Source organism: Pseudophryne corroboree, chromosome 5 (genome assembly GCF_028390025.1).
Source record: "Pseudophryne corroboree isolate aPseCor3 chromosome 5, aPseCor3.hap2, whole genome shotgun sequence".
Lineage (NCBI taxonomy): Eukaryota > Metazoa > Chordata > Amphibia > Anura > Myobatrachidae > Pseudophryne > Pseudophryne corroboree.
Genome location: NC_086448.1, coordinates 363,251,590 through 363,276,415, shown reverse-complemented (window position 1 = coordinate 363,276,415; position 24,826 = coordinate 363,251,590). Strand labels below are relative to the sequence as shown.

The window sequence follows — 24,826 nt, the reverse complement described above, 5'->3', positions numbered from 1 at the left end:
ATTCATTTATTTAAAACTGGATATTGACATATCACCCCTTTTTGATAGCCTGTGGGGCTTATAAGTTATTAGTAGCTAATTAGCCTAATTATAGGCTAAGTAAAGCAAAGTATAAAATAAGGTTAGACCATTGAGATAATACAAACTATCACGGGAGCGCAATGATTTTGGTAAATTTATTTACATCACATTTATTTACATATAATACACATACAATGATAATATCTACAAAAAACTACGGGGGTCATTCCGAGTTGTTCGCTCGCAAGCTGCTTTTAGCAGCTTTGCACACGCTAAGCCGCCGCCTACTGGGAGTGAATCTTAGCTTATCAAAATTGCGAACGAAAGATTAGCAGAATTGCGAATAGACACTTCTTAGCAGTTTCTGAGTAGCTCCAGACTTACTCGGCATCTGCGATCAGTTCAGTCAGTTTCGTTCCTGGTTTGACATCACAAACACACCCAGCGTTCGCCCAGACACTCCTCCGTTTCTCCAGCCACTCCTGCGTTTTTCCCAGAAATGGTAGCGTTTTTTCACACACACCCATAAAACGGCCAGTTTCCGCCCAGAAACACCCACTTCCTGTCAATCACATTACAATCACCAGAACGAAGAAAAAACCACGTAATGCCGTGAGTGAAATACCTAACTGCATAGCAAATTTACTTGGCGCAATCGCACTGCGGACATTGCGCATGCGCATTAGCGACTAATCGCTCCGTTGCAAGAAAAATATAACGAGCGAACAACTCGGAATGACCCCCTATAATTGTATACATGCAATTGTATCTAGATCTATTGCCCTATACTCCAATTAATTAAAAGTTCAAAATGTCCCTCTGAGCTCAACTTCTTGCATCCACTTTGTTAATATAATATACCTTTTAGTATCAAAGTTCCTTAGTTGGATACAGCGGTAATTGCTTTATGCCGGAGTAGTTGTAATATTGCAGTCTGTATAGAAAGCACTCATTGATTTTTGCTAGCAAGGGGAGACCGTGGTGTTAGATGACTGTTCAAAGCGGTATGCTACGACCCCTGTTAGTAGCACCCGAACCTGATAGTGCCGGATACTCACAGCCGCAGTCTGTCTTTCTTGAACGGGGTGCGGACCTCCTTAGTGCTGTTTTTTTTATATATTCTCTAGATATATTTTTATAAAGTATAAAAGAAAAATAGAAAGGAAAAACGTGATAGATATCACATTCCTTAGTAATGATTGTTTGCTCATTTCACTTGCTGTAGAGTTCAGTGTCTGACATCTAGTTCATTAAATACTGAGAAAATTGTCTCTCACATACAGAACAGTGAATTGCTACTTTGCAACAATTGTCACCACAGATCAGTGGCGAAACTGTGGGAGACAATGAAGTTGGCTGCAGCCGGGCTCTTGTCCTGCAGGGGGCACTTCTCCATTGCCTCCCACTGCCCGACCAATAATGTAATTGTGTGTAATTGTGTGTGTGTGTAAGTGAAAGAGGCATGTGTGTGTGTGTAATTGTGTGTGTAAGTGAAAGTGACGTGTGTGTAATTGCATGTAAGTGAAAGTGACGTGTGTGTAAGTGAAGGTAGCGTGTGTATGTAATTGTGTGTAAGTGAAAGTGATGTGTGTGTAATTGTGTGTAAGTGAAAAAGGCGTGTGTGTGTGTAAGTTAAAAAGGCATGTGTGTGTGCAAGGAAAAGAGGCGTGTGTGTAAGTGAAAGAGGTGTGTGTGTGTATATCTATGCTATTGTGAAAAGCACCTGAGTACGCTGCTACTGTTCACCCTGAGTACCAGATATCTACATATGGTGTGTGTGTATATATATATATATATATATACACCCCTATATGAAAAGGGGTGGTGGGGGGGCACCAACATTTTATCGTGCCTCCGGGTGACTAGGGTGAACTTGCTCCACTGCCACAGATGGTTATATGGCTCTTATCTAAGGGGGTAATTCAGAGTTGATCGCAGCAGCAAATTTGTTAGCAGATGGGCAAAACCATGCGCACTGCAGGTGTGGCAGATATAACAGGTGCAGAGAGAGTTAGATTTGGGTGAGTTATTTTGTTTCTGTGCAGGGTAAATACTGGCTGCTTTATTTTTACACTACAATTTAGATTTCAGTTTTAATACACCCCACCCAAATCTAACTCTCTCTGCACGTTATATCTGCCCCACCTGCAGTGCACATGGTTTTGCCCGTCTGCTAACAAATTTGCTGCTGCAATCAACTCTGAATTACCCCCTAACATACTGTACCTCCCAATATGACCTTCTCCAGGAGGGACAGAATGCTCTGCTCCTGGACTTCCCTCTTAATTTTTGATTGCCAGTGCCTGTAGTGAAACACCGTTCTTATCCATTAACCTGTTCAGCACAGGTGCTGGCAATCATAAATGAAGAGAAAGTCCAGAAGCAGAGCATTCTGTCCCTCCTGGAGAGGGTTATGTTGGGAGATATGCCCTAACTCTCTAGTTAAAGAAAACAAATGTTCATTTTAGAATGATTGTTACATGAGTCCTCTGCATGTGCATATCAGATACCGTTTGGTTATTTAGTATCCTCATTCAAATTCTTCCTTATGGGGATTTTAACAGATTCAGTGCTGGGCTACACTTATTATATTAGGCATAAATAATTGCTTTGCCGCCTCCAGAGGTCCCCCTGTGTGATTGTTACTTCTCAAATATTTAAATTACATCTTGTGCTTTATTGCCACAGACATCAAGATCACCCCTATGTGGTTATTATAACACAAACATTTGTGTTCTGTCTTGTGTTTTAACTTTCCCACATTCAGGATTCAATTATGTCAGTGCACTTCTCTTTTATGAGTACTGTTTCATTATCAGCAGTGTGTTTACATGTAAAGATTTATATATTGCAAGCAAACCTTGTGTGAACATGGCTCTTAGTATGGTGGGCGTCCCCACCTGTATGTGAGCCGTCAGCATACCTCCCAACATGACTCTCTCCAGGAGGGACACAATGCTCTGCTCCTGGACTTCCCTCTTAATTTATGATTGCCATCACCTGTGGTGAAACACCTTTCTTATCCAATAACCTGTTCAACACAGGTGCAGACAATCACAAATTAAGCGAAAAGTCCAGAAACAGAGCATTGTGTCCTTCCTGTAGAGGGTCATGTTGGGAGGTACGCATCGGAGCAATGCCTGCAAGTAGTACAGTATATAATAATGTCTCTAATAGATGCACCGTCCATTGTTATCTGAAATGACTGCGGTGGTGAAATGTACAATTAAATAACCGCAAAGGACAGCGCTGGTACTTTCACAAATAAAAGTTTTTTAATATCACATGTAAAACATACTTGCCTACCTGACCCTCTCCATGAGGGAGAAAATGCTCTGTTCCTGGACTTTCCTGGTAATGTATGATTGCCATCACCTGTGGTGAGCTAGTTAATTGATAAAAAAGGTGTTTCACCACAGGTGTTGGCAATCATCAGGGCCGGCGCTATCACTAGGCAGCTTTAGGCAGCTGCCTATGAGCGCCGTCCACTAGAGGGCGGCACAACACGCTGAAGATGAGAAAATGCTGTCTCTACAATCCTGTCACCCCCCACCTCCATGATAGCGCCTCACATATTCACTTGAGGACTCAGGCATGTTGCCTGCACCCTTACTACCCCCCCCCCTCCCCTCCTTCCCCCCCTCGGGGCCAGGGCACTTTTATTTTCCCTTTGCAGCCACATGCTGCAGTGTGCTCATACAGGAGCCGAGCAATTACCTCCCGACGCTCTGCTGAGTTTACTTCCTGCATGGACAGGAACAGGAAGTCACTTGGTGCACATGTGACTGTGCAATGCATTAGAGGAGCCTTCAGACGTGAGGATCAGCAGCCCAGCAGGTCTAACAGAAAGCCATACCATACGGGGGAGCACAAACTCAGGTACATTCTGCTGCTGATGAGGGAAAGTGGTCATTTTACTGTGTGCTGGGGAGGGGGGGGGTATATTAGTGTGTGCAGGGGGGTGGTGGTATATTAATGTGTGCAGGGGGGGTTGGTATATTAATGTGTGCATGGGGGGTGGTCTTCAGTATGCCGGCGGTCGGGCTCCCGGCGACCAGCATACCGGCGCCGGGAGCCCGACAGCCGGCATACCGACACTTATTCTCCCTCGTGGGGGTCCACGACCCCCCTGGAGGGAGAATAAAATAGCCCGCAAGGGTCTCATTTGCGCTCGCCACACTGTCGGTAAGCAGGCGGTCGGGCTCCCGGCGCCGGTATGCTGGTCGCCGGGAGCCCGACCGCCGGCATATCGTAGTGAACCCGTGCAGGGGGGTGGTGGTATATTAGTGTGTGCAGGGGGGGGGTGGTATATTAATGTGTGCAGGGGAGGGGGGGTGGTATATTAATGTGTGCAGGGGAGGGGGGGTGGTATATTAATGTGTGCAGGGGAGGGGGGTGGTATATTAATGTGTGCAGGGGAGGGGGGGGGGTATATTAATGTGTGCAGGGGAGGGGGGTGATATATTAATGTGTGCAGGGGGGTGGTGGTATATTAATGTGTGCAGGAGAGGGGGGGGTGGTATATTAATGTGTGCAGGGGAGGGGGGGTATATTAATTTGTGCAGGGGAGGGGGTGGTATATTAATGTGTGCAGGGGAGGGGGTGGTGGCATATTAATGTGTGCAGGGGAGGGGGGGTGGTATATTAGTGTGTGCAGGGGAGGGGGGTTGGTATATTAGTGTGTGTAGGGGGGTATATTAATGTGTGCAGGGGAGGGGGGGGTATATTGATGTGTGCAGGAGAGGGGGGGTGGTATATTAATGTGTGCAGGGGAGGGGGGTGGTATATTAATGTGTGCAGGAGAGGGGGGGTATATTAATGTGTGCAGGAGAGGGGGGTGGTATATTAATGTGTGCAGGGGAGGGGGTGGTATATTAATGTGTGCAGGGGAGGGGGATGGTATATTAATGTGTGCAGGAGAGGGGGGTATAGTAATGTGTGCAGGAGAGGGGGGTATATTAATGTGTGCAGGGGAGGGTGGTGGTATATTAATGTGTGCAGGGGAGTGGGGTGGTATATTAATGTGTGCAGGGGAGGGGGGGACGGTATATTAAAAATTTGTATGGGGGAGTGGCATATTAATGTGTTTTTGTTTTTTAATTAATGCAGTTTCCCACTGCCTATCACCCACTGCCTCTCCCCGCCCGTCACCTCTCTCCTGAGACCTTCTCCCTATCACTCACTAACTCTTTTATACCGCTTTTAGACCAACAGCATGGGTCGCAGCCGGGAGCCTGACACGAGTGCTACCCGGCTGCGCCCTGTGTCAGCTCCCTTTCCCACTGCACTCACCAACCCGGCATATTGCCAGTGACGCGGCGGGGGTGGCACTTGGAGATCACATGATCTCCAAGCGCCGCCCGCACATTCACTGTAAACGGGAAGCCGGGTCCTTACACTGCACAGTTTGCCGAGTTGAACACGTGTTAAACCCTGCAAACCACCCGAGTTGGAATACCGTGTTTCTCGACCCGGATTATTCCAACTCGAACCTTTTACACCAGCCAGCAACACGGGTTATGCACCTTCATGTGCAATAATCCGTGTTATATGCTGGCGGTGTAAAAGGGGTATTACCCTCACTCCGTCACCTCTCTTCTGTTACACTCTTCCTGTTGGCAACTGATTCTCACCATTTCCCCATCACCTCTCTCGCTTGTTATCCAGTGACTCTCACCCTTTCAATGTCACCCTCTGTTTTCACCCTCTGCTTGTCACCTTCCTCCACTCACTGGTCACTGCCTCTCCCTAGCTTCACTATCTGCCCTTCTCCCACTGCCTCTCCCTGCCATTACCCTTTCCCCGTCCGCTCTCTCTCCTGTCACCCTCTCCCTGTCACCTACTGACTTTCCTGTCACCCACCGTCTCTAACACTCACCCGATCATCCTCTCTCTCTTTTCACATTTCTGTGGGGTCTATTCATGAAGCAGTGAAAAGTGTGGAGAAGTAAGTCAGTGAAGAAGTTGCCAATGGCAACCAATCAGCTTATATAATTTTATAGAACACACTTTATAAATGTTACCTCAACACTGATTGGTTGCCATAGGCAACTTCTCCACTGTTTACACTGCATCATGAAAAGACCCCTATGAAACATAGTAAAGAGACATGTCAAGCAGACATACAGCTGTGTCCCTCCTCACCTTAAAGGCTAATTGTGGCAAACTTGTTTTCTGCAATAAGTGTGCCTGCGGGTGTGCATGAATGCGCTATCATTAGGATCGCATGGTGTGTACACTCCTGCGAATGGGACGCAGCTTGCCCTGGCTAGTCATCAGCGCAATGTCGCTGCTTGCTGGTAGGATGAGAGTGGCCACATCTGTATTTGTAGGAGGGCGCAAAATGTATAGTTTGCAGGAGGGCGCTGATCACCCTAGCACCGGCCCTTCCTGCAACCCCCCATGATGCCCGCACCGCTTCTCCCCCGCAATTGTGGACTCTGTAATGATGCCCGCACACCGACTACTATATACATGATGTATATTATATCTATATCCCACGGAAACCCTTCCACACAAATCCTGCGTTTGCCCCTGGATGCCCACACAACCCATCCCCCCACGAATTGCGGACACTCGGGGATGATGCCCACACCCCTCCACGAATTGCAAGCTCAGGCATGATGCCTGCATCCCCCCATCATTGTGGAGACGGGCATGATACCCGCACAACATACACACAACCACTACACGAATTGTGGACTCGGGCATGATGCCTGCACCCCGCCCCTCCCCACGATTGCGGACCCGGGCGTGATTCTCTCCGCCACCCCCCCTGCGAATTGTGTTCTCGAGCATGATGTCCGATCTCCACTAATCCTCCGCCCCCTGATTGCAGACTCCAGCTTGTTGCCCGCAACACCCTCACGATTGCAGAGTCGGGGGCATGTAGCACACACCACCAAATCCGCCCCCCACACCCCGGTGCGACTGCAGATTCTGGGATGTTTCAGTCTCCCCCCTCCCCTGGATGGCAGACTCAGGTACCCCTCCCTCGCGATTGCAGACTCCCACATGTTGCCCGCAAACACCCCCCCTCCCCACACCGCTATTGTAGAATCAGGCACGTTGCTCACAACCCTCCCTTCTATTGCAGACTCGGTGATGTTTCCTTTTCCTTCTCTCGCGATTGCAAACTCCCACTTGTTGCCCGCACCCCCCCTCCCAACATACTGCGATTGTAGAATTGGGCATGTTGCCCGCAAAACACAAATCCCCCCCCCCCCCTATTGCAGACTCCGTTATGTTCCTTCCCCCCCTCGCGATTGCAAATTCCCGCCTGTTGCCTGCAGCCCCCGCCCAAGCGATTGCAAAATCGGGCATAGTGTACGCACCTCGCCCATTCGCAGACTCTGGCATGTTGTCTGCATACTCTTCCCCCACACACACACACACACCTTGCGATTTCAGTCTCAGGCGTGTTTTTGACTACCACCCCTTCAGCGATTGCAGACTCCCGCATGTTGCCCGCTAGCCCCCACCCCCACAATTGCAGACTCCTGCATGTACGGCAACCACCATGTACCACTGTGTAAGCATGCAGAGGGGGGGGGGGGAAGCAGGCTAAAGTTTTGCCTAGGGTGTCAAGAAACCTTGCACCGGCCCTGGCAATCATACATTACCAGGAAAGTCCAGGAACAGAGCATTTTCTCCCTCATGGAGAGGGTCAAGTAGGCAAGTATGATGTCAAATCCGTTTATGCTAAACACAAAATAATTATGACATATATGTCATCTTATTATAATTGGCACTGACCAGATAAAATTGAATAATAATCATCATTCATATATAACCAATATAAAATTTACTCCCATATGCACATACAATTTTTATTCCACTATGGATTCTTGGATGTTATATGAGCTTAATCCACAGCTCATCAGTCGATACAACAGCCACACTTTGTTTCACAGTTTGGTGGTCATTCCGAGTTGTTCGCTCGCTAGCTGCTTTTAGCAGCCGTGCAAACGCTAAGCCGCCACCCTCTGGGAGTGTATTTTAGCTTAGCAGAAGTGCGAACGAAAGGATCGCAGAGCGGCTACAAAATAATTTTGTGCAGTTTCAGAGTAGCTCCAAACCCAGAAAGGGTAGACTTGCAAGTGAGCGGGACAAAAAAAAGACTTTTTTCTCCTCCTTTTTTTGTCCCGCTCACTCGCAGGTCTACCTTTTCTAGTTTGTTGAACTAATTTCCTGGGAGCACCACCAACCCAGCGCCTAAGGTATTACACCAATTGAGCCTATATGTTGGTTATTACATCATTGTACAACTCATACTGAGTTGGACTTGACTGTGGCAAGTTTCCACAGGTCTAGTGCGGTTTCAAACACTTTTTTTCTAGCTCCAGACCTACTCAGCGCTTGCGATCACTGCAGACAATTCAGTTCCTGTTTTAACATCACGAACACGCCCTGCGTTCGGCCAGCGACGCTTACGTTTCCCCAGCCATGCCTGCATTTTTATCTGGCACGCCTGCGTTTTTCCACTCACTCCCTGAAAACAGTCAGTTGACACCCAGAAATGCCCACTTTCTGTCAATCACTCTGCGGCCAGCAGTGCGACTGAAAAGCTTCGCTAGACCTTGTGTGAAACTACATCGTTCGTTGTAATAGTACGATGCTCGTGCACATTGCGCCGCATATGCTTTCGCAAAAGTGCCATTTTTTGCCTGATCGCTGCGCTGTGACCAAAATCTGCTAGCGATCAACTCGGAATGACCCCCTTTATCCGCTGCTTTCAGTAAACTGACCAGGTGCATAAATTAACTCATAGTCTTTCAGCACTGATTATAACACTTTTTCTGGTTACTTTGTATCACAGTATGCAGTATTTACTTAGAAACTTTCCACTGGCAACATGTTTGTAACTTATGCCCACAGGGCTATTCAGCTGGCTGCCGACAGTTATATTAACTGATGTCTCTGTTAATACTGACTATGTTAAAGTGTCTTACATGTGATATTAAAAAACTTTTATTTGTGAAAGTACCAGCGCTGTCCTTTGCGGTTATTTAATTGAAATTTTTAAGGCTGTGAACCCAGCCTTGTTGGAATAAGCTGCAGGTACTTTCCTAACAACTATAGCACCAGAATATATAAATTGTATTGACGTGTAATGTACAAGGTTGTTGCAGCATATAATAACACTAAGAAATGTATCACGTAAATAATTATATCCTAGGACAGGAACACATGCTAACCAATGCGCATTTCGCTTCCCTAAAGCTTTTTCAAGGCTATAGTCAAGGCTTTTCACAAACGTATACATTTTCTATCACTTTTTTCCTTTCTATTTTTCTTTTATACTTTGCTTTACTTAGCCTACAATTAGGCTAATTAATTACTAATAAATTACCATAAGCCCCACAGGCTGTCACAAAGGGGTGGGGGTCGATATCCAATTTTAAATAAATTAATAAAACTGTATTTTAAACAATAAAATGAACTGAAAGGGACAGAGTGCACCCATTTAGTCCAATTCTTTTCTCTTTTTATAATGTAAAAACACAGGCTGTATGCCAATAAACAATATGATAATTATAACTGTTTGTTGTTTGTCATATAATTTCTCCTATAGGTAATTCCGTTTATATTATCTCCTCAAACAGCATTTGTATATATGGAAATTCATGAGTTAAGAATCTAATTTTCCTGTATGAATGTGAAACTTTTTGATAGTACCAGGTCAGAAAGAAGGAGCTACTCTTGCTAGGTTTAGTTATTATAGAACCTGCCATTCCAGGCACATTGGTAGTAGATGCAGTGACGGTGCTGACCCATGGGCCCTGTGCTCTGGTACTTACTGGCCCTCTTCTTGAATACTAGGTTGACATGGATGATTCCAATATAATGGGCTATATTATTTTTACCCTGGGCACTGTCTATGGTTTTTATTCTCTTTCTTGTCCTTGTGTCTTGTCTATATTTTCCATCCCATTTCTCACTCTATCTTTTATCTAGGACCCTTTCTTCTTTTTTGTCCATATACATTGTGTTGGAAATCTCTTCTTTACAATTGTCTATTCTGTGGTCTTTACAGTTTTCAAAAGTATTTGTACTTCTCATTGTGGGAGGTATATACAGTATGACGCGCAATGCAATAAATGGTGGCAAACTGCTCTAATCAAGCTGGTAACAATCCTCAGGTGCTGCGGGAGGGGGTTACTCTAGACAAGAAAATCAAAAGGGATTTTTCCCATGCACTCTGCTGGCTGTTAGTAAGAAGAACTATATACTATGTAATAATAGAAAATGTAGAGCTCTTCGTTACATATGTTTTGCAAAAGATATGATAAGCCTCCAGGCCACTTCACGGCTGCTCTATTACTGGAGGTCCCTAACTAAGCATAAGTCCGGGACTTGGACCCCACAAAGTCGGCTCAGGCCCGACCACCCTAGGGCAGCACACCATTGAAATACTAAAATGTTAATATGTGTTAAGAAAGAAGCAGAAGCTATGGGTTAGAAAGTGCTACAGAAATAAGGGTGTTAATAAAATACTCAAAAGAGTAATATTAGTGAAAAAATAGGAGTGTTATATAAGTGCTAAATAAATAATATGGTGTGCTGCCCCAAGGTAGCCCAGTCACACCAGACCTGAGGGGTACCACTCCCCAAACTCATATACACAATAATAATAATAATAATAATAATAATCACTATGGGTCATACAATTGCTTAATGTACGACCACATGATAATGGCACATACAAAACATATCCAGATTGAGAGCTAGCTTACCCGGAGGCACCCCTGTATCCTCCAAATGGCCCCACAGGACCCAGCATGCCCTCCTAATGCTGGCTCCATCTATGCCTCACTGAACTGCAATAAATGGTGGCAAACTGCTCTAATCAAGCTGGTAACAATCCTCAGGTGCTGCGGGAGGGGGTTACTCCAGACAAGAAAATCAAAAGGGATTTTTCCCACGCACTCTGCTGGCTGTTAGTAAGAAGAACTATATACTATGTAATAATAGAAAATGTAGAGCTCTTCGTTACATATGTTTTGCAAAAGATATGATAAGCCTCCAGACGCGCAATGCATCCTGCCACTTCTCACAAGTATAGTAGCAAATTATACTTACTGATAATTTCATTTCTTCAAGATACTTCATGGCATCCATTACTCTGGGATTGTATCCCATCCTCCTAGTTTTAGACAGGTAGTTTTTTCACACTTAAGGACCACTCACTTAGGGTATATAATGCTACTTCTTCCCTTCCTCCCTAGTCCTATGAAGTATCTTGAAGAAATGAAATTATTGGTAAGTATAATTTGCTACTTTCTTCCACGCTACTTCATGGCAGCCATTTCTCTGGGACATATCAAAGCATAATTTACAGGAGGGTGAACAATAACAGCCCATAACCCAAATTCATGCTTAATAACAAAATGTATTAGTTACACTGCCTCTTTTAAGACATGACTTCCAAAGTGGGCATCAGCCACATCAAGAGCATAGTGACTGGAAAAAGTGTGAACTGATGACCAAGTAGCTGCTGCACATATATACTTTGCCATCACCTGTGCCTTCTTAGCCCAAGATGTTGCAACTGCTCTAGTCTAGTGTGCCTTCAAATTTACTGGTATCTTTTGACCATTCTCTTTGTATATAAATGAAATCAGGTCAAAATCCATCTGGAAATAGTCCGTTTCTTAAGGGCCCCATACACTAGAATGATATGTCTGAGGCGGAAGTCGGAGGCGATTTCCCTTGAACTCTCCTGGGAGTGGTTTCATACGATTCCAAATGATTTGGTACATGTGTGACTTTCATGTATTGGGGTTATACCGCACTGGAGAGTAATAAGTGTATATAGTATAGATAGTATCTTAACCAAGATGTAATAAATGAAAAAAGAAAACCAATGTTTTCTAATAATCTTAAGATTGGTGGTGCACCCTGAGTCAGCAACAAAGCATACCACAAATAAGGAGAGAAAGGAAGACTCTTTTGTGGGCGCACTCTTTTGTATGTATGTATAGCCGTCTCAAAGAAACGAGAAAGTTTAAAAGATATAGTTTTTATTTGTAACAACAATAAAATAGTAGTAGGATACTTTGTCAATCGAAAGAAAGAAAAAATGGGGGGAAGGGTAGGGGAACATAGAACAGATGTTGGCAGTAAAAATACTGAATGATGGTTCTAGGCTGCCTGGGTTTAGAGATGCCGATTATTATCAAATATAGGCTTGAGAATGCTATATATTCAAATATAAGCCTGAGAAGCACGCTATATGTCCTACATCGGTATGCATGTCAATTGCTGCCTAGTTGAGGTAGATAATGTATCTCTTGTGAGAGAGACTTAAGAAAGGAATAGATGACAATAAAGAAGGCTGAATGAGCAAGATGAATCTGCTGTCAGTGTTAGACGCTGAGCATATCCGTCCAAATGCTTCTACTGAACTGAGTATTCCTCAAGAGTCACCCACTTGAGTACTAACCCAGCCCAACACTGCTTAGCTTCCAAGATCGGAAGGATTCGGGCGTTGCCAGTGTGGTATGAACGTAGAAGGAATATTCAATATCTAATGCTCTGGAATCACTGATGAGAGTTCACGAATGGGGAAGGGAAAGGTAGATGTAGATTGAAGAGGAAAAATAGGGGATCTGCTGCCAATGTTAGACAGGGATAAATACCCCTGAATCAGTGGTGAGAGTCCTGAAAAATAGGGAAAGTCAGGGAAAATAGAAAAGTAGGGCACGGTACAATGAAATATTCCAAAACAGTGACTGTAATTGGATATACCTTTAAATTATGGATGCATAAGGTATTTATAATGGTAATAATCCTAGATGTCAAAGGAGGCTAATTGTACATGAAACAAAGATGTAATTTTAGATCATTAGACACATCCTGGTAAATTGATATCGTGTGTCTCCCAATAGGATATCCTATATCGAGAGATGTAACAAGGTAGCTGATTAATGGCAACAAAATAAAGTGGGTTGCTGTTCTTGTTACAATAATGTCAAAACAGAAAACATGATTAAAATATCTGGAACAGACAATGCTACTATAATCAGTCTCTCCTAATGGATATTGGGAAACAGGGAGAGGGGGGAAGAGAAGAAAAGAAAAGAGATTCAGCGATATAAGAATGAATATGTCAGATTTTATAACTGACCAGGGCTCTGCTACTCTGTTCGCTACACAATGTTATATATCATAAAATAATCAACCGTTTATATATCAAAAGCCTAAAATTAACAAGTCTATTTTAGAATCAAAAAGGACTGTTGTGATAAACTTAATGTAAATCAATATTATGAGGCAATATATATAATGGACATAGAAGTTAATGCCAGTGAGAAATATAATATAATTGCACGGATATTACCCGGGATGAAGAAAATATTCAATCACTGGTAGCAGGCAGAGTAAAGTGTAAACTGTGGAGTCCAGCGCGTGCTGAAATTGTGCACCACGATGTGTCCACAGGGCCGGGCAGTCTCCCGTGATGTGTCCACGGAGTAACGCAGTCTATCGGATACGTGTAGGAGATAAAGTCTCTGTATTTGGGATGGAGCGCTAGGTAGCAGGTATCACGTCTCGGCGGTGTGCGGCGGTCCGTGGATCTGGCGGCTGGATGAACGGAGCTGTGCAGAATTCAGACAATCGGGAATCGGCTATACCCCAGGCAGTGGAGTACGGAAGACGCGTTTCGCCCGTTCTCCGGGCTTGGTCACTTCCTGTTCGTGGAATGGCATCATGCGGGCTTTATCTTGCTGGAGGATCGCAGATAACCAATCAGAATGGGGGGGTGTCGTGCATGTTCAGGTTATTGCGCAGGTGTGACTGGTTTTCTAAATGCAATATGTTCAGTCCTGATTTCACTTGCAATCCACGGTCCATTGCACGAAAGCGAGTATGGAAAAAAAGGCAATTGTGGGGAAAAGAATTTTTTATTAGTAGATGGCAATAAAACGTAAAAATGGGAAATATCAAACAATGATAAATGTTGACTGATAAAAAGGAGAGAATAAAAAGGAGAGAATAAAAAACCGGATAATTGCATATAAAAAGGAAGGCTTAAATAAAGCACTTCCCTAACGGCATATCATGCGCAAAGCCTTGTACTAAACAAACATATTAAAGGGATTCCTGCTGAGTATTATTTAAGGAATAAAACTTAATCATATATTGTCTGCCACTGCATGTAAGATCAAAAGCTGAAGACAACGTTGCATAATGATGTGCAGGGGGGGAAAAAAATGGTTAAACATTTTGGTTTAATTATGTTAGATCATGCAGGGGAAGTTTAAATATCACAAAGGAAATTTGAGTTACGAAATCATGTGTCAATTAAGAAAAGGGCTGGACTATATGTGTGTAATGATGAAACTAGAATAATAAAAGATGTTGTTCCTGCCTAAATTAACATGATTACCAATGGGTTAGATTTATATTGAGTATCACACTGGGGATGGTGAGGTAATAGTTAGTTAAAAGTGATGCTGCTGAGGTGCGGATAAATGATACGTGTCAATTGTAGATTATGTGTGTAGTGATGAATGTGAGGCGTTGAGAAAATTGTGAGATGTTAAAAGAATAATCCTGAAATGTTAAGCAGAATTATTGAAGTATCCCTTGAAGGGATAGGTGATTAAAATTGGAAAAGGTTAAAATTAAAAATAAAATTAAAAATGAGAATGGGGGGGATTCTAATTGGATGTTGTGTCTGTTGAGGAAAAAGGAAAACAGGACTAGTGTGTGTGATAGAGGGACTGGGGTGATGGAAGGATGTGATTGGAGTATCCCATAAGGGGAATTGATTGTAATGTTGGTGTGGGGTACCTATGTGGTGAGGATGTGTGAGTTGGTTAGAATTATAAATTTAAGAAGGAATGCATGATAAGTGGTGCAGCCTAGTGGGGATGTGGATACCAGGAGTTACGGCGCTACCGGTGGAATGGGTGAACATGAAATCAAAAGGTGAAAACAAAAGAGTGAAAATTGGGTGAGAACCATAACAGGTGAATTTGTGAAACAATTGTTGTTATTAGCGTTTAAGAGTGGAATTGAAAATGTAGGTAAGGTGATGACAGGGAGATGGAATTTCACACTGTTTGTGTGGATAACAACTGGAGTGAAGATCGGTGTGACCTGGATAAAAGGGACTGTATCTGAAATTATTGGAAGGAAAAATAAAATAAAAAGAGCGCTTTGTGGGAGGGGGTAAATAGAGGGAGATTTATAGGAACACATTATATGAGTGAGGGGAGTGTAAAGGACACTTTGCTGGGTTAGCTAATGATTCAAAGGAACACACTATAGTTTATGTATTCGTTCAGACCAGATGGTTTGAGGCATCCTAACCTAAAGGTCCACTCACTTTCTTTCTTAATGAGTTCTTTGCTGAGGTCACCCCCGCGTATGCCTAAATGGACTCTATCAAGACCAAAGGCACGCATTTCACAGGGTGAACCTTGATGTAATGCATGGTAGTGTCTGGCTACTGATGTTAATTTTTTGCCCTTCGACAAATCCGATGCTGCATTTCTAATGGAGCCCATGTGTTCCAAAATTCTGGTTTTGAACTTTCTAGTCGTCATGCCCACGTATCGTTGATTGCAATCACAAATTAGACAGTAAATTATTCCTTGTGTATCGCAGTTGAAGTAATGTTGTATAGAGATATCCTTGCCAAGTCTGTCCTTGACTTGGTCAGTTAATAGTATCTGTGGGCAGGCTTTACATTGTCCACAGGGAAAAGATCCCTTAGGGAGTTTTGATTTGGTGGGTTGGCGTAAGAAATGGCTCTGAACGAGCGTGTCTTTGATATTATTAGATCTCCTCCAACTGATTTGCAAGGTGGGGTCTAATAAGGGGGATAAATCCGGATCTAAATGCAAGACAGGTAAATGTTTTTGAATGGCATTTTTTAGTGAACGCCATTCTGGGCAGAAGGTCCCTACAAAACGGATTTTGACATCATCTTTGGGTTCTTGAGGTTTTTCTTGGAAAATTAGAGATTCTCTGTTGATTTTCTGAATTGAGTGTTGGGCTTTTTTTAGGGAACGTTTACTGTATCCACGTGCCTGTAATCTGGTCACGAGTTCCCTGCTCTTTTGTTTGTACACATTCTCCTCTGTGCAGTTCCGTCTGAGACGAAGAAATTCTCCTTTGGGGATATTTTCAATCGTCTGCGGGAAATGGGAGCTAGTCTGGTACAGGATACTATTGGTAGCCGTGTCCTTGCGAAAGAGCTCTGTAGCCAGGTTTCCACTGATTGTTTTGTAGATGTACAAATCCAAAAAGGATATCTTGTCTTTACTGATTGAATGAGTGAGAAAAATGTTGAGATCATTAACATTGAGAATGTTTATGAAATCCAATAGAAGTTTCTCATCCCCGTCCCAAATCACAAAAATATCGTCAATGTATCTCAGCCAATTAACGATGTGTTGCGTGTAAGGCTGATTGATATCATTGAAGACAATAGTTTGCTCCCACCAGCCGAGGAACAGGTTGGCATATGTGGGAGCACAAGCTGCTCCCATCGCGGTTCCTCGTCTAACACTGACAGCAGATTCATCTTGCTCATTCAGCCTTCTTTATTGTCATCTATTCCTTTCTTAAGTCTCTCTCACAAGAGATACATTATCTACCTCAACTAGGTAGATAATGTATCTACAAAGCGCTCTTTTTATTTTATTTTTCCTTCCAATAATTTCAGATACAGTCCCTTTTATCCAGGTCACACCGATCTTCACTCCAGTTGTTATCCACACAAACAGTGTGAAATTCCATCTCCCTGTCATCACCTTACCTACATTTTCAATTCCACTCTTAAACGCTAATAACAACAATTGTTTCACAAATTCACCTGTTATGGTTCTCACCCAATTTTCCCACCACAAACCATGGTTAAACAATATTCCATTTGGACAATTAAGACGTATTAAACGTAATTGCAGCAGTTTAACAGATTATCATTCACAAGCAGATGAGTTATCAACTGCATTTAAGAACCGAGGATATCCTGAATCCCTGATTAAATCAGCCAGAGATAGGGCAGACTCTATAGACAGGAAGGATTTATTGGTACATAAAGCACATCACTGCAAGTTTGATTCAGATCAACCACACTTTTTAACACAATTTAATAGCTCTTCATACAAGGTCAAGAATATCATTAATAATAATTATACTATACTTTTGACAGATCAGATTTTAAAAACAGAGTTGAAAGATAAACCGTCTGTTATTTTCAAAAAGTCTAACAATCTACAACATCTTCTTGCACCTAGTCTTTTTATAGACAAAAGAAAAACAGAGGCGAATATCAACTCCTCTAATATGGCTCAATGGCTCCCCAAAATTGTAGGATGTTTCAGATGTGGAGCCAAGCAATGTATCACCTGCTCATATATTTTAAACAATGTTAAAGTTTTCAATACTCCTAACTCCCTTAAGGTAGAGATCCGCTCACATATCAATTGTAACAGTTCTTTGTGATATATCTATTGAGCTGCAATTGTGGTCTTATCTATGTGGGTAGGACGACACGAAAATTAAGAACTAGGTTTCTTGAACACAGACGCAATATTCAAAAAGGTTTTGTGTTCCATAGCGTCTCTAGACATTTTTCAGACAAACACCAAAAAAATCCAGAAGATATAAAATTAATTGGTATTGAGACAATACCACCGACAGCACGCGAAGGAGATAGATATAGAAAGTTATGCCTGAGGGAGAACTACTGGATCCACAAGTTGAGGACCCTAATGCCGGAGGGCCTTAATGAATGCATTGAATTCGACCTAGGATGAGAAAAGTCAATATTTATTAATCAAAAAAATCATGCTATAGATGTTTCGGGTACCCAGTTTCTTTCTGCTTTAAACCCTTTACACAATCTCTATTAATGAAGGTTATAGATGGGTACTATATTTTGATATTTTCTCTAAGTTTTTTTGTGAAATTTTAAGATTACCCATAATGAATAGTCTTCTTGCAGCTATGGTGTGTTGTAGTGAGGTCAGTGGCACGTCGGGTTGAGACACTATTTGGTGCCTCAGTTGGACGTGGGATACGAACTCATGGCAGTCACCAGTGCGCAGTCAATAGAGAATAAATTTATTTTATTCCTCACGTTTATACACGAGCGACATAAGGACTCATGACGTTATGAGCTAACAAGAATATAGGTTACTCATGACCTTCATCCTGACGTTTGTTTTACTTTGACCACTTTTTGTGTCTCTCTTTCTTCTTTTTTCCTATATTTATTTTATTTTAGCTATGGAGATAATATTAAATATCAAGTTCTACATGTACTTCCGAGTGTCTGTCAGCTTACAAATACAGGTCTGAATCTCTTCCACACACAGCAGGGCCAGTGGCACACTGAGTTAGATCACTGAATAGCATCCCTCCACAGACCCCAGTTCGAATCCATGATGGTCAGATAGATACAGTTTAATCATTTATTCATTTATTCTTTATTTTTTTATTTATTTTTACTCTTAATTTATTATTATTATTTTTGAAACTATGTTTCATCGTCTGCTTTATTTTATTCTATCCTATTCTATTAGATAATATATGTCCTCTGCTCAGAACTATAGTAGATTGTCAACATCAAATAAGTAAACTATGTTTAAATGTCATCACAGGTGACGGCTAATTAGCTCCTGCTTCTCATTGTAGTAATTGTCCATTAGAAAACCTTCTGCACAACATTGCAATCCCTATGCAGAGGTTTAATCTGTGGATTTATATTGTTTCTGTTCACGGGTCAATTCTGCCATATGCTTCGATTGTTTTCTATAACAATGTGTTTTTTAAACTGTGTTATTTTGAGAGCGAACGTGTATGTAATGTGTTTCATAGGGCAGTTGCCTTAATTGTTAATCACTGACATCTGCATGTCATCAGTAGCTCAGGCTTTAAATACTGGTAAATGTGGAGGCAGGATCATACCTTTGAAAAAGTCACGTGATCGTGACGAAACGCGTCAGGACTCCGCCTCCAAACTAGCACACCTGGTCCAAGGTGTTACACTGCCGTGCAAACCCTCCTTGGTTTCCAATTTCAGCCTATTACCGGCTCGTCACCGTACAGGCTGCCGTCCATCTCACCACTGCAACTGGTGAGCATTACCGGACTTTGCTTCCATCCAGCCGCAAGCTTATACCATCTCCTCACCGCGACGAGTGACTACTGACAGGCTGTCTACTAGATATCGTCCCTCCGCTGTGCAACAATTTGGGCAAAGCAGGATTGTTTTGGCCGGGGACGCTCGGCCGAAATTTATACCAGCCCAATCGGAGAGGTACTATACACACACATCACCATCTGCCGGGTGACATATACGAGGTAACCATTTCTCTGGGACTGCACCGCATTGAGTTTCTTTTTTCTGAACTTTATATTGGACCTTTATTGCCATATACCATATACCAGTTATCACTACTCCATATACCTTTGAGACAGATACAGGTGTGCTTTTATTTTAAGTTTGTTTTATTAACCACATGTCATTTTTAATAAATTTAATACCTTTATAGTACACGTTTGCTCTTTTTGTACTTAACTACTGACACACAGCGCAGCCTCTCTTGTTGTTTCAGTCTACTCTCTCCATTCTTCACATAGTGGTCAAGGCAAGCGCAGTGTCTCAGCAGTTTATTATTTTATCTATACTATCGTTAGGCGCTGCACTAAGAGTGTTTTTTTGTTTGGACATATTTGTTGTTTGTGCAGCAGCCTTTCTTCATTGATTTTTTGTTGATTCTAATTATTGATATATACACTTGTGTTGTCAGTTGAAGCAATATGGCAGAGTTGACCTGTGTTTCTGAATGCGCCAGAAGGAGACAATGTTATGAAGCAGACTATATTGAAAACCCTGACACCACTGGATCCTCTTTTAGTACGAATGACCATGAAAAAGAATTTAATACTCTATTCTTCAAATTAGAAGGTCAGATGAAAACAGAAACCCGCCATTGGTGGGACATGGTCACTTTGCAAAAATACATAAGAAACAAGAGGATACCAAGGGGTCTCAGGATCTTCAAAACTCTATCCTTTGTTGATGATCCCAATCTGAAAAATAAATGGGACTCTCTATTGGATGATTGTTCCTTCTCATTAATGGAGTTGTTAGTTACTTATCGTAGAGATAAAGTAACCTCATTAGCTTTAGAGATAGAAGACACTAAGAAGAAGCTTAGCTCTTTTTCTGGCCATCCTCAATTCAAACATAATGATATAAAATTAAACAACAAAATACAGATATATGAGAAAGAGATCATAGATGGTAAGAATAGAAAATTCAATAGAGACATAGAAGACTACAGTTTAAACAAAGTTCGCAATTACAACAAACAACGCTACATGACCAATAGGGGTAGATCTAGGAGTATTTCGAATCGGAGATCCAAGAGAACTAACAGTTTTCATAACAGATCAGCCAACAGATATCAGAAACAAAATTCAGACAGGGAATTCAACTCCCCTCATGTACATAAACAGATTGATGGACATCATCTTACACAAGCAGTCACGTCTACCGATGCAGCAGTGAGACCTAAAGGGGCATCATATCACAACTCCCCCACCAAACCTGGGTTTACAGGCACTTATGCTAACAATTTTTTAGAGAAGGATCAGAGGGTCCACAAATACAGACCAATAGACCACATGTCCAATCGATACGAAGTCCTAAGACACGAATCACCAAAGAGGGCCAGAGAAGAAAACACAGAGGATGCAGAGGAGGCCGTAGGTTACAAAGAAAAAAAGAGAGATTTGAGAACATAAGCACTGACAACATTTATAATTTATCCTCTGCTACTATTGGAGACTCAGAAATACGTCTTTTAGCCAAAGGTCTAAAATTTGCGCCTTCCAAACCCCCCTCTTTTTTCACCCTGTTCATTGAACTAAACACTTACATTCGCACATTAACACGAAAGAGATATTTTGCTACCAAAAGATTAGCACAACGTAAAATAGATGGATTCCCTATTGTACTGGATGATCATGATAGGACCAGTATAGAGACATTAGAATCCCTCCTCTGGGAAAATCCTCCTTCTGATTCCACTGTTCCCATTTATAGTTTAGACCATAAGAATGAACGTCTCTCTAAATTCAAGAACAAATCACAATTTTTTCCTTTGCATTATAGAAGCCCACCCATAGAAATTTTTTATAAGAAAACTTTGGATGATCTGAATACTCTCTGTCAGAGGGAACATAGGAGATTTAAATTTAGACAAAATCTCACGGTCCAAGAGAGACTTGCTTTACAAAAACTGGTCAATGACCCCTCCCTTGTTATCAAGCCGGCTGACAAGGGAGGGGCCATTGTCATACAAAACACAGATGATTATCTATTGGAGGCTTCCAGACAACTTAATGACAGTAATACATACACCAAATTACTTAATAACCCCTCTCAGAATTTTCACAGATCTTTGACCATTTTAGTCAAGGAAGCACTGGATAAAGATATTATCACTAAAGAGGAATATAGGTTCCTCATTCCATCACATCCCATCACCCCCACATATTATCATTTACCTAAAATCCACAAATCTCTCACTGCACCCCCTGGTCGTCCCATTATTTCTGGTGTTGGGTCCCTCACTTCTAATTTGTCACAATTTGTTGATTTCTTTTTACAGCCACTTGCATCGTCATTACGTTCACATATAAAGGACACAACTATGTTTCTCAATGCCATTTCTAAGATCAAATGGCAAAGCTCTTTTTTCTTTGTGACCTGTGATGTACAGGCACTATACTCCAATATTCCACATCAGAAGGGTTTATCCGTTATAGCAGATCACCTTTCAAAGAGCAATTATGTAGAACCTGAGTTACAAAAATTTCTAGTGGACTCCATTTTTTTCATCTTGTCACACAATTTTTTTGTGTTTGACAGGAAGTATTATTTACAAACACTTGGGACGGCCATGGGGACGAGGTTCGCGCCGAGCTTCGCTAACTTATACATGGGTGCCTTTGAGGACTGCCATGTGTGGGGGCGGAGCTTTGGCGCGGACCTCGTCTACTATGGCCGTTACATAGATGACATGTTTTTTGTTTTTGATGGTGATATCTCTCTTTCTTCTGAGTTGATCACACAATTAAATTCGAATGATTTTAATTTATGTTTTACTGGTGAGTCTAGTAATACATCCATCTCTTTCCTTGATATCTCACTCAATATAGTGGATGGTAGAATTACTACCAAAACTTTTCGTAAAGAGGTTGACACTCTGAATTTTTTACATTACAAAAGTTCCCACCACAAACCATGGTTAAACAATATTCCATTTGGACAATTAAGACGTATTAAACGTAATTGCAGCAGTTTAACAGATTATCATTCACAAGCAGATGAGTTATCAACTGCATTTAAGAACCGAGGATATCCTGAATCCCTGATTAAATCAGCCAGAGATAGGGCAGACTCTATAGACAGGAAGGATTTATTGGTACATAAAGCACATCACTGCAAGTTTGATTCAGATCAACCACACTTTTTAACACAATTTAATAGCTCTTCATACAAGGTCAAGAATATCATTAATAATAATTATACTATACTTTTGACAGATCAGATTTTAAAAACAGAGTTGAAAGATAAACCGTCTGTTATTTTCAAAAAGTCTAACAATCTACAACATCTTCTTGCACCTAGTCTTTTTATAGACAAAAGAAAAACAGAGGCGAATATCAACTCCTCTAATATGGCTCAATGGCTCCCCAAAATTGTAGGATGTTTCAGATGTGGAGCCAAGCAATGTATCACCTGCTCATATATTTTAAACAATGTTAAAGTTTTCAATACTCCTAACTCCCTTAAGGTAGAGATCCGCTCACATATCAATTGTAACAGTTCTTTTGTGATATATCTATTGAGCTGCAATTGTGGTCTTATCTATGTGGGTAGGACGACACGAAAATTAAGAACTAGGTTTCTTGAACACAGACGCAATATTCAAAAAGGTTTTGTGTTCCATAGCGTCTCTAGACATTTTTCAGACAAACACCAAAAAAATCCAGAAGATATAAAATTAATTGGTATTGAGACAATACCACCGACAGCACGCGAAGGAGATAGATATAGAAAGTTATGCCTGAGGGAGAACTACTGGATCCACAAGTTGAGGACCCTAATGCCGGAGGGCCTTAATGAATGCATTGAATTCGACCTAGGATGAGAAAAGTCAATATTTATTAATCAAAAAAATCATGCTATAGATGTTTCGGGTACCCAGTTTCTTTCTGCTTTAAACCCTTTACACAATCTCTATTAATGAAGGTTATAGATGGGTACTATATTTTGATATTTTCTCTAAGTTTTTTTGTGAAATTTTAAGATTACCCATAATGAATAGTCTTCTTGCAGCTATGGTGTGTTGTAGTGAGGTCAGTGGCACGTCGGGTTGAGACACTATTTGGTGCCTCAGTTGGACGTGGGATACGAACTCATGGCAGTCACCAGTGCGCAGTCAATAGAGAATAAATTTATTTTATTCCTCACGTTTATACACGAGCGACATAAGGACTCATGACGTTATGAGCTAACAAGAATATAGGTTACTCATGACCTTCATCCTGACGTTTGTTTTACTTTGACCACTTTTTGTGTCTCTCTTTCTTCTTTTTTCCTATATTTATTTTATTTTAGCTATGGAGATAATATTAAATATCAAGTTCTACATGTACTTCCGAGTGTCTGTCAGCTTACAAATACAGGTCTGAATCTCTTCCACACACAGCAGGGCCAGTGGCACACTGAGTTAGATCACTGAATAGCATCCCTCCACAGACCCCAGTTCGAATCCATGATGGTCAGATAGATACAGTTTAATCATTTATTCATTTATTCTTTATTTTTTTATTTATTTTTACTCTTAATTTATTATTATTATTTTTGAAACTATGTTTCATCGTCTGCTTTATTTTATTCTATCCTATTCTATTAGATAATATATGTCCTCTGCTCAGAACTATAGTAGATTGTCAACATCAAATAAGTAAACTATGTTTAAATGTCATCACAGGTGACGGCTAATTAGCTCCTGCTTCTCATTGTAGTAATTGTCCATTAGAAAACCTTCTGCACAACATTGCAATCCCTATGCAGAGGTTTAATCTGTGGATTTATATTGTTTCTGTTCACGGGTCAATTCTGCCATATGCTTCGATTGTTTTCTATAACAATGTGTTTTTTAAACTGTGTTATTTTGAGAGCGAACGTGTATGTAATGTGTTTCATAGGGCAGTTGCCTTAATTGTTAATCACTGACATCTGCATGTCATCAGTAGCTCAGGCTTTAAATACTGGTAAATGTGGAGGCAGGATCATACCTTTGAAAAAGTCACGTGATCGTGACGAAACGCGTCAGGACTCCGCCTCCAAACTAGCACACCTGGTCCAAGGTGTTACACTGCCGTGCAAACCCTCCTTGGTTTCCAATTTCAGCCTATTACCGGCTCGTCACCGTACAGGCTGCCGTCCATCTCACCACTGCAACTGGTGAGCATTACCGGACTTTGCTTCCATCCAGCCGCAAGCTTATACCATCTCCTCACCGCGACGAGTGACTACTGACAGGCTGTCTACTAGATATCGTCCCTCCGCTGTGCAACAATTTGGGCAAAGCAGGATTGTTTTGGCCGGGGACGCTCGGCCGAAATTTATACCAGCCCAATCGGAGAGGTACTATACACACACATCACCATCTGCCGGGTGACATATACGAGGTAACCATTTCTCTGGGACTGCACCGCATTGAGTTTCTTTTTTCTGAACTTTATATTGGACCTTTAT

At 41.8% G+C, this 24,826-nt stretch overlaps 1 protein-coding gene and 1 pseudogene across 1 annotated transcript in view; one reads left to right on the top strand and one right to left on the bottom strand.

The window, feature by feature from the left end:
• LOC134929602 (sodium-dependent neutral amino acid transporter B(0)AT3-like) overlaps positions 1-24,826 on the top strand; it is a 484,872-nt gene that overhangs the window by 54,293 nt on the left and 405,753 nt on the right. The gene's annotated exons all lie outside the window — the stretch shown is intronic.
• On the bottom strand, positions 12,418-12,536 carry LOC134930602 (5S ribosomal RNA; annotated as a pseudogene).